This window comes from Diorhabda sublineata, chromosome 8 (genome assembly GCF_026230105.1).
Source record: "Diorhabda sublineata isolate icDioSubl1.1 chromosome 8, icDioSubl1.1, whole genome shotgun sequence".
NCBI lineage: Eukaryota > Metazoa > Arthropoda > Insecta > Coleoptera > Chrysomelidae > Diorhabda > Diorhabda sublineata.
In genome coordinates, this window is record NC_079481.1 from 18,400,662 (window position 1) to 18,412,618 (window position 11,957).

At 31.1% G+C, this 11,957-nt stretch overlaps 1 protein-coding gene across 6 annotated transcripts in view; it reads right to left on the minus strand.

Annotated features, from left to right (window-relative positions):
* The window catches only part of LOC130447327 (transmembrane protease serine 11G-like), a 43,569-nt gene extending 41,343 nt beyond the window's left edge, over positions 1–2,226 (minus strand). Inside the window, exon 1 of one of the 6 annotated variants that reach the window (XM_056784085.1) lies at positions 1,992–2,197. The gene's annotated coding sequence lies outside the window, so the exon portion shown is untranslated. Of the gene's footprint in view, positions 1–738; positions 877–1,049; positions 1,254–1,761; positions 1,903–1,991 lie in introns of those variants that run through there. The other 5 variants (XM_056784086.1, XM_056784088.1, XM_056784087.1 and 2 more) reach the window with 5 other exon arrangements.
* Between the last annotated feature and the right edge of the window lie 9,731 nt (positions 2,227–11,957).

Here is an 11,957-nt window from a genome sequence, read left to right on the forward strand (position 1 = left end):
TACATCGGCTCCTAACTTTTTGTTTCGACTCCCAGGCAACACCTAAATTGAAAAATTGATATTTGTAAGTGTTATCCTTCAGAAACTACTGATAAAAATACCGATCTAACGTTTTATTTCTGTGAAACTTGGAGTGTTTTTTAAAAATGACAGCTGACATAGTGGTATAAACACGTTCTGCCAAATTTTTTTTTATTTTTTGGTGAAATATTAGAAAAATTTTAAATATCATAGTAAACCACGAAGTAAACAAAAAATAAGTGGAATAACTATTTCTTTGAGTATATTAACGGAATATTTCCGTTAATTCGAACACATGATTTCAAATAATTCTGAATAACAAATTGCCACTCAATCATAGAAAGCGGAGTTGATGATGATCATTGAACCTTATATTCTTCGTAGAAATATACAAGATTTTCGAAATATAAAGAATGTAAATATTAAAATATTTCGTGATACTTATAAATGTTTGAAAATTTATGAAAAAGTCAATACATTTCGAATTCATATAGTTCATTTGTAGAATGTGTAACGTAACGTAAACATCAATATGAAACACAGAAACAATACGAGACCTCAAACAAAGTTTTATAAATGTATTTATCAGATATTGAATAATCCTACTCTTTTCTCAAGAAAAAGGTTTGTTTTGTGAATTATATCCTCCACTAGATTCATTATTATAACCAATATATGTAAATTTTACAAATCCATATCACTCAGTTAGGTACTTACGTTCTTAATATCCTAATATTGAATAAACTTGAAATTGTTATATGAATATTTGTATAATACACATAATATTTTAAAGGAATTTGATAGAAAGCAGCTGAGGCCTCAGGACAAAGTCCTAACAAGATAATCGAAGATAGTAAACGAGTTTTAAAAAAATAATCGAACAATAACAAACAACTAAGCAGTTATTATTAATAAACAGAAACAACGAAAGATAACCAAATTATTCAATAATTAAATGAAAATGGGAAAAGAGATACAAAAATTTATTTATTATATTAACTTACTAGAAAAAACTCACTATTACTTACTAAAAAATTATGAGATCTATTAACTAACATTAGATATAAACGTCATCATCCTGCGGATGTGAAATCTAAGAAATTGAGGATTAGCTTAAAGCAAAGTGACAGACAAGAATCCCGAGATTTATAAGAAGAAAAGAACTTGTATGCTCGTAGTATAAGAGGTTATATGACTAATATCTTGAACATCCAACAGCTAAGTAAAGTTTTATCTCAGCTCTAAAATATAAACTATAAGACTATTGGGAGAATGCAATAAAGCTATACAATAATTATTAATATATTAGTTTTATAAAATATCAGAGCTTCAAAATATGAGAATTTCAAAAATTCTACATATATTAAGCGATAATTCTAACAAAATCGTTAAAAATAAGATTGGTGGCAGTGGAATCCTAATTGAGAATTAATAACTAATTGAATTCTTCGTGGAAGCACTCGATTTATAAATGTTAGCTTGACCTTCATATATTTTATTGATAAACATATATATCCCAAATTATGTATTGTATGGAGAATTTTTTTTAAATATCTTAACACTATCAACTATTTAATATTATTTAGTTCAAAATTATATTATATGTTATTTTTATAAAACTAATTGATATTATAAAATTACTACGGGAAATCAAAAAAAGATGAAACCATACTGTATAATATATTTTAACAAGCCTATATTCCCAATAATTATTCAAAAAAAAATTTGTTGAATGCTTACACTGTTCTCTCACTTAAGTCACACAAATTTTCCACTTTTTAACATTTTAGTAAAATAGAATAAAAATAATCACATTGCTGTATCTCCCATGTATTAGACACAATCTTCACCTTCCTACATTTTATTATTAAAATATATTGTAATTTATGTCTATTGTAAACAACTATTTAAAAATTGAATTCATTATAAACAACCTTTTTTATAAATAATATGGAAAATAACTGACGTACCTTCTACTAGTATTTTGAACAAATAATAAGCAAATCCTTGTTTATTTTTGATAAACCTATTAGAAATTGTCACTTCACTAAAGTTATTCTTATGAACGTATTCTTAACTACTAGAAGAAATATTTTTGATCATAAATTGAAACCAGTTTATATGATGAGAAAACGAGAATCCCCGAATCCACGATACTTACAATCAGTGAATAAACATTTAATTTTGAGAACTGTTTTAATGTACGTGGGTATTTCAAAATGTATTTAAAACAACTCTAGACTAATTTGAATTTAAATAGAATAAAACTACTATATGAAATACAAAAACATCGATCGCTATCAATTTTTATTTCAATAAGAAAGGAACCAAAAATCTCATTAAAAAGATCTCTAAATAAGGTTTATGCTTCAGAATCTCAGAGTATCTAGCTTTCACCTACGTATGACAGGAACAACGTAAAGTAAGCCGTCATGGGTGGAAAGCTTAGGTAGAGGAAGAGAGAGAGAGAGAAATGCTTTATTGTCAAAAAAGTATTACAATTTGTAGACAAAAGCTGGTTAAAACCGAAAACAAACATGAAAATAACTAAATAAAGATGCAAATAAAATTTCAATATACAGAAGAAAACCACAATGAGTAATAAAATTATAGGTAATAATTAGTATATAAGTCCATAGCAAAATTCCATTAAAAGAAAAAAAAACACAAAAATTAAACCAGTATGCTGAATGCCTGGAGTTAAATATTATTATTAGAAGTCGTTTACATAGTAAAAGGCACTTTCCAGTAAATATGCCTTCAAATTATTTCGGAATACGGGAAAAGATATCGATTTGATTTTAAACGGCAAGTGATTGTGCATTTTTTTGCATTGTAAAATATTGAGCCATTAACAAATTCTGAACGTAGAGTAGGTAGGTAAAGGTCGTGCACTGTGTTCCTAAGTGGTTAGCCGTGCAACGACCTTTCTGAAATTAGAGAAGCGTGCCTATGAATTAGGTAAACGAATTCAAAGATGAATAAGGAAGTAAGAGTTAGAATTTTTAATCTTTTAAAGAAGTCCAAGCAGTGAGCCCTGCTGTTTAATCGGAGTAAATATCTAGCAGCTCTATTTTTTAGTTTAAAGATTCGCTCAAATTGAGTCGCGCCACGCGTACCCAGATGGGAAAGGCATATGGGAGATAATAGTCTGTTAAGGAGATGGATAATTCCAGTTCTTTGGAAACTGATCTCAGCGCAAAACGGAAGGAGCTCAGTTTTTCAGCAAAGGCGGCAATATGTAACTCCCATTTCAAGGAATTGTCCACAACAAGCCCTAAGAATTTTACAGATGCAACGACGTCAATGGTGGTGTTATTTAATAAAAAACTTTGGTTTTAGAAAGTGAAGTGCCATGAGAACCATGTTGCTCCAAGAGAAACTGGTGTTGTGTGTAAATAAACATATTTTACCACTGATGTCTAGATAGGCGATGTAGTTTATAAACAGAAGAAACCAAATTGCGAGAAGATATCGATGTATCAACTTTTACAAGCTGACTTGGTAAGGTATGACTTAAACCATGCGAGAAGTGTTCCCCTGAAACCGAAATACTGCTATTTGTTAATTGAAATTTTATGATTAACACAATCGAAAGCCTTAGAAAAATCACAAAAAGTTGTTTCAGTGGAGTGATGGCAAATTGATAGGTAGTAAGTATTTTATATTTAAGCAGAAATGATAAAAGCTTCTTTTTGACCAATCTTTCTATGGTCTCAGATAACGTGGGAAGGTGCGCAATTGAGCGATAATTCGATGCCTGATTTTTATCTCCTCCTTTATGCAGAGGTATATTTATAGCCGTCTTAAAGCAATTAGAAAATGTGCCATTTTGATATAAAACGTTAATTAAATTGCATTCGGGCAGATCCGAAATCATTTTTGTTGTCCATCTGTTCCAGATGTATTTATTTTTGATGTCATTAATTGTACTGCGATGCTCTGATAAAACTGAGAGCATAAAGAAGAATCTCTGTAAATTAGCATTAGTATCAGGGAGATATGAAAGCGGATAATGAGAAGGAGTTATAGAATTTGATGAATTTTTGGGCAACATTTACAAAGTGAGTTAAAGATCGCATATTTGTTGCAGATAAACGTAAACCTTTATTTTGCTTATTTTTAAATCGCATGGGGGGAAAAGAATTTATTGCCAGACTAGTTAGTGTTTTTTCCGAAAAGATACGGCATAATTTGCCAGAAGCATTTTTAATATTGGATTTTGCTCTTTACCATTGGATTCTACGCTTTAAATTAAGGGGACTTCTTAGGAAATTCATATATCTTAAGTTAACGGTTTTTGTAGAAACTTGAAAAATCTGAAATCTTTATGGTTTTTAATTGTGGGCTGTCTGGAGTAACCAAAAAAACATATCAACAATCAATCAAACAATGAAAACAGCTTGACGTTTAAGCGTTGCAAAAGTGTTCATAATGTCCTGTTTTGAATAACCCTAGCACATTTCCCGTATGTTAGCAGCAAATTGAAATAATCCTCATTAATAAATCCTAAACGGGACATGATGAACACTTTTGCAACGCTTAAATGTCAAGCTGTTTTCATTGTTTGTTTGTTGATATATTAGCTTTTGTTTCAGTTTTTTCAAGTTTCTACAAAAATCGTTAATTTGAGAGATATAAATTTACTCACGTCCCTTTAATTTAATACGTAGAATCCAATGGTAAAGACAAAAATGGGGGTTGCCGTTTGAAAAAATTAAGTTTTCGAAGTTTGGATAGCGAAATTCGGTACCATTTTCTGAATTGTTGCAGCCATTATTCACAATGAGTTACTCGATTATTATATCAGTAATATTGTTCAACTTCCACATTCCTCTCTTCTTCTTCAATTATATGATTAACTCCCTTTTCTCAGTTATTTTAAAGGAATCATTTTTCTCCCTTCATCTGTGCCCATACCAGTTCAATCGGGTTTAGTTCGCAATAATATAGTGGAGAAAGAATACATTTATAAAGAATACAATTATACAGTTCTGAGAAATCAAATCTATCATTTGTTCGAAACATTCTTTAAAAACACCGGAAAGAAGAATTTCAAAAGTCGATAAACCACCTTTGACAAAACCGTTTAACTGCCGAAGTGTACTATTATCTATTTTTTAGAAAAACCTGTTTTTGAAAAATTCATTTGATCCATGTTTCCACCTATATAAAATATGCTCTATTCCATACTACAAGCTCGTATCTTAAAATAGAGTTTTTGTAATGCTTTTTCTAGTTAAAACCTATTTTTTTTAAGTTTCTATGGTGTGTGACAAGAACTTTGTCTACTGTCGGAAATTATTTTCCAAAGAAGATGTACTTTCCTTTAAAGTCTTTCTTTCAAATGATTTTCTATTTGAATTTTTGGTTTTCCTGGAGCTTTGCGTGCTGTTTTAATTTAACAACATTTCTCTACTTGAATAACTCTGTAAATCATAGATTTACCAACACTAAGCGTACTACAACTAATTCCATTGTGTCATCAACACTTTTACATAATTGTTTGTTTATAAATATGAATGATTTAAAACAAATTAAGAATATTTTCTCAATAACTGATATAGAAATTCGTTTTTGGCGCTTTAGCACTTCATTAAAGAATATGAGATCACTCTCGTATATTAAAAAGTTCACAGACAATTCTCACATCCTCAATTATATCAATAACTATGTATTATTGTATCGGAAAACTATCAACAACTATTACAACAATCGCATGTCGCTAGCTAAAACTTCCTCGAAAGAAACTTGGTATGTTATCAATGATTTGAGAAACAAAACCCATTCATCAAACACTGTTGACTTCCACACAGACGAATTATTTCGTGAACGTAAGTAAGAATATTAGTTCTAATATATCTCGTGATGCTCTTTCTTCGTTCCTTCTAAGAGAATCAGTCACAGTCCCTTCCTTAGACCCGTAGATAGATTTGGGCTAGAGCAAACCATACTCAGCATTCAAAATAAGACTTCCTGCGGCCACAATGAATGTTCAGCGTTACAAGTCAAGTTATTTTTGAATTTTCCGGAAGTGATGATTAAAGTTTTATGTTCTATAATCAACGAATCTATAATCAACGAATTTCCCTAGCTGTCTAAAAACAACTAATTAAAAACTGTCTATAACCCTTTCTCTTCAAACATAAAAACTTGATAGCTCAACAAATTGGTTTCCTACTTAATAAATGTACTAATCACGCTAATTTTTCTGTTCTCAATGAAATATATACCTCACATAGTTTTAACAAACATTTCTTATTTCAACAAACAATTGTTTGACAAACATTTTCAGCAAACATTTTCATCAAACAATTGCGATTCGGCATTAAACATTATATAGTCAGTTAGGTGGCGGAGACAATTGTTTTTACAGCGTTATAAATATAGTGGTGATGATTTCCGAAATGATGAATAGTAATTTAGTGTGATAAAGTAGGAAAAGAATAAATAGTTTGTTTACAGAAAAACCGGTTTTATTGGAAATCAAATACAATCGCTTGACATATTATTTTAATTGCACGCCCAATTCAAAATTTGATATGAACCATAAAGGTTAGTCATTTTTAAAACTACATAGCGAACTAAACTTTGTCAACGGTGAATCTCTAATCTCGTCATTATATTCGCTTATGTCGTCCTCTTCCTCATTTTCAATTTCATTGCCAAGCTCTCTTGCGTAAACATTAATTAACCTTATCAAATTCTCCTGGCTCCAAAACTCTTTACTCATTTTGTGGAAAAACCATACACCCATTTTTCCACTGAATATTTTCAATAAAAAAATACAAATAATAATGTTTATATCCAAAAATTAGGCCGGAAAACCACCACATACACTAAAACAAGCCAAACAGGTGTTAGGGGAAGTCACTGACAAACAATCTTCGATCTAGGACGGGAACATTCTAGACAAACAAAAATGGCGGCCCCTTTTCCTTCCATACATGAAATGTTTGTTGGGATAGCGTCCACACCAAAAACATTGTCAAACAAAAAAGTTTGTCGAAATTTTCGACAAATGTTTGGCAAACAATGTTTATCCATTGTTTGTCCAGTGGAGACGCGGCTTTTAGTTACAAATTAAATTTTAGGAAATATTTAGATTATTCTGTAATAATGTTTAAAATGACTGCACTAAGTTTTGGATTAGTTACTAAGTTTTATTACTTTCTCGTACAAATAGACTATAATCCAAAAATTAATTGAGTTGTTCTTATAACTATGCAATGAAATAAGAGAACCATGAAAAACAAGTGATGAAGAAGATATTTTTTTATTTACGTAGTAAAGTAGTTCTCAATTGTATTCAAACCAAAACCTGGAAGAGAGAACAACATCTCAAGGTTTACAGCAACTGCTTAATATTCAGAAAAATATAACCGTGTGATAGCGAAAATACTCAAATATCACTCAAAAATTTATCAAAACTTAGTCAAAATATTGGGGGGTATTGTAAATTTTAATGGTCGTAAACATGAAAAGAGCTGCCCAAGATAAGATTTTGAAGTGGTGGCACAAGCGATTAAGATAGAGCACTTATGTTTTAAAATAATGGATGTTTAATGGGAGTTAAAGAGTCTGTTTTATCGAAAGTTTTATCGAAACTAAAGATTTGTGCTAATCCGAGGTATTACCAAATATTTGACCTAAATCCAGAGTATGTGTATAAACCAGCGGTCGGGGAACTTTTTTAATCATTACCCCAAAATATTTTTGTGCAAGATGATAATACCCCAGGCTAAGAGCAAAAAAACGAAGTCACCTATTTTTATCATCTTTCATATTATAGCCCCCCATGATAATTTTGAAAAGAAAAAAATAATTAAAAATTTAATTCAAACATCATCAAAAGCAACTTGAATACAGCCTTCGGCGTTTAATCCATTTCTGTTCTTCGTTTATTAACCGCCTCTTCATGTGCAATTTTGAAAGCCTTTGCAGCTTTTGACAACCAAAAAGACGACAGATTCGGTTTACTCTCCAATTAAATACGTGCTTCAGTATTAGATCGAAGTTCAAGAATTGCTTCTGCCAAACCTGAAGGTTCTTCTGGTATCATAGCAATTTCACATTTAAAAGGATCTACAATCCAACTGAAAGTACATGTATCAAGATCTGGAAAGTAATCTGAAAACCGCTTTCTAAGTTTGATAAGATGTCTTACAATTTTATGATGTCAGCAAAAGTAATATTTTCGCAATCTTCTAAAAACAAAGCTAACCTTGTAAAAGAAGCTACCTTGTTCTGTTCTGTTCCAAACGCTGACGCTATTTCTCTGGCTGAAATGATATAATTAGTCTTTCTTTGCAATTCTTTGTTTAGTATATTTACACTCTCAAAAATGTCCGCTAAATATGCGACATATGTAACCCAAGAAGAATTTTTAAGTTTATCTGCGAGAATATTTTTTTGATCAATCATAAAAATTTAGACTTTAGTTTTAAGAGTCCATACTCCATTTAGTACATTTCCGCGAGAGAGTCACCTTACTTCTGTATAATAAAGTAGGTCCGTATATTCAGCATCATCGTCCTTACATAATTCACGAAATAGACGCGTGCTTAGTGCATGTCCCTTTATAAAATGTACAATCTTGATGACATCATGCATGACGGCTTCCAGTGTAGGTTCTAAATATTTGACCATTAGGGCCTGGCGTTGGATCATACAGTGAGTAACTTCAATATTTGGATAATTTTTGTTACGAAAGCCGAAAAACCATTAATATGACCCAGCATAACTGGAGCTCCATCTAAGGATACAGAAATACAGTTTTCCCATTTTAAACTTTGCGCATTGAAGTACTCATTTACTTTATTGTAGACATCAATTCCTCGAGATCTCAACTTGAGAGAAGAGCAAAACATCAAATCCTCTTCAAAATTATCTGCACCTTTGTAACGAACATATACATTAGCTGTGAATTTCTACTAAAATCAGTTGTTTCATCTGAATAGCAAAATATTTAGCCTGTTTTAATGCGAAAATAACCTGTTTCCCTATATTTTCTGCTAATATAGAAATTCGTTCTTTCACAATTCTCGCAGACAAGGGCACTGAATTCAGTTTCTTCGCTTCTTTTTGACCACACATAATCTCTGCCATTTTTACAGCAGCTGGTTCATCCAAATCTTCACCAATAGTGTATGATTTCTTATTTCGAGCAACTAACCAAGCTACTTCAAAGCTAGCCCTTGATGCTGAACGCTGATCAAATGTACCAAACAAGCTGCTGTCCACTCTTTGTCTTTTAATAAATATTTCTATATTTAGAAAGCATTCTCGCGGTTTGGAAGACAGGTGTGAATGCAAATTATCTAAATGCTTCTTCAATTGACTTTCTTTGAAAGATTCTGAAGTCAGTACCTTGATACATACAACTCACTGTGGTTTCATTGTACCATTGTCTTCTATTTGTGTAAAAGCGTAATTAAGGAATTCGTCTTGGTGTTTTCTTTTTCTAATTGCTGCCATCTGAATTGAGACAGAAAATAATAGTTGTACTTGTGTACTTGTTCTAACTTATAAAAATGCTGCATTATTATTACTTAAGAACTTTTGTTATGCTTACTATAAATTGCTATAATAATATTTGTAGTATTATATTCAAAGAAGTATCATCTGATGGTCTTTAATTTTCTCACGTTGAGATAATAATATTTGATATAAGTTTCCAATATAAAAAATGGAGGTAATTACCTTATGAATATATCATAAAAATATGAATGATTATGTTAACCTTACTTTTTCCAATCTTATGGCCGCAATATTAAATATCAAAAAGTTTTAATTTTAAATCCTCAATTTCAGAGTGCTCCAGCATCAATAAAAAATGGGTCATTATAGGAACACGGCCAAATTAAGTCTCGTGGTCAATCTAATAATGCTCCATCGTTCGAATCTGTCAAGTAGGACACATATATTCCTCAGACCTTCTCCACACCTTTTCATTATTCTATTAACACACACTGGTAATCTTCTTAACATAGACCGTAACCATAACCAAAAAGTTTTTGACAAACCTTGAAAGATCACAAAACGTTTCAGCAAGTAAACATACACCTCAATCTAGACCAACTCAAATGATTACCTATATCGAATCTACATTCAAATAAGTCACAAAAATCAGTAGTTTCATCTATAAAAGATACTATAACATAGTTATAATGCAGGAGCTTTTTATGAAAATTGATAGTTAAAACTATAAGAATTGAAATCGCGAGGTCTACGTGGATTTGCAAAACCGAAAAAAATTAATTATTAAAAAATCGATAAATGTTTCTCTCACATGGTATGAAAAGATTTGCCTATAGTGTATTTGATATAAAATTTCATTCTCTTTCAGAAAAAAATTACGCAAACCAATTTTTTGGTCTATTTTTAAAGTGTGTGACAAGAAAGGAAATTTCTCCCTTCCAATAGTATTTTCACAGAGGAACATTTATTCTAGATCATTGACTATAATTCTAATTATCGAAAATGTATAAATGGATTTTAAGCTGCTTTGCTTGATATTTCAGGCCGTTTCTGAGCCCCCAATCCAAGATAATCTTAAAGTAGACATTAAAACGAACAAAATAAAAAAACCATGTAGTGAGGAGAAAATTTCCTCCCTCATCACACATTTTAAAAAAGGCTTTCCTGCCAAAAAAATTGGTTTGCGTAAATTTTTTATAAAAGAGAATGAAATTTTTTATCAAATACACTGTAGGCAAACCATTTCATACCATAAGAGAAAAACATTTATCGATCTTCTTAATAATTAATTTTTTCCGGCTTTGCAAATCCCTATTTCAATGTCTATAGTTTTAAACTATCAATTTTCATAAAAAAAATTACATACACGTGATGAGGGAATTTTTTAGATTGACAGCTCCTGGACTATTATAATCATTTTTTATATAAAAACGTGTACAAAAGTGGTAACAGTTAAGTAAATATTAGTTGGTTTACGATGGCATTATTACAACAGAATAAACAGTCTGGTACACAAGCTCTACTTAGTATTTCAACTCAATTTTGACAGCTTTGGTTAATAATTTACTAATATAGTATATTTAGTATAGTATATTTTAGTTCAGTGCTATCAGCTGTAGTGTTTTAATTCAAGATGTCTTCAAGGAAACGAGAAATAGCAGCGGATTTGTTGATATTATGAATGTCAAAGAAAAACGAATCGGGGAAGAAAAAAAATGGGTTAGGTCTTGGGTCCAAAGACAGAATAATTTAGGCGCTTACCACACATCGACCCGTGAATTGGAACTATCCCAGCAGTTTCGAAATTTTTTTAGATTTTCAAATGTGGAGGTTGAATTATTAGTACAATTAGTGAGCCCATTAATTTTTAAGAAGAACATTCCAATGAGAGAAGCAATTTCTGTTTAGAAGATTTTAGTTCGCACGCAACGTACTCTCCGAATTTGTCATGATCATCGAGGTTTCTAGCGAGCACTTCTAGTGCTGCTTTAATGACACCGTCATTGTCCAAATATTCCTTTTTTCTTTACTTCGCACATAATTTTTCGTTTGATGTGACAACTGGAGTCGCTTCATTAGAAAAACTGTAGCATTTTCCAAATGAATATGCTCAACAAAATTTGAAGTTTGTTTGAGAACCAGATGTCTCCACAGAATACAGAATATGATATAAGCGGTGAGCAGGTAGTAGAGGGAGGAGGCTTCTGGCAACAATCACTCACCCCACCATTGGCAATAATCACCCCTTGTATTGTTGTATTAAGTATTCCTTCCATTCCAACCGATATTTATATCTAATTTTCTGTAAAAATTGTCTAAGAAAAACTTACCAAATTACATTGAAAATAAGCGGCTTCAAGAGATGGGACAATAAAACTCAATGCCGAAAAATAGCACCAAGTTATCGTTTCACTGGTTTCATTTCCATTCTTCTTATTTTTCATTTTTTTGAGTTC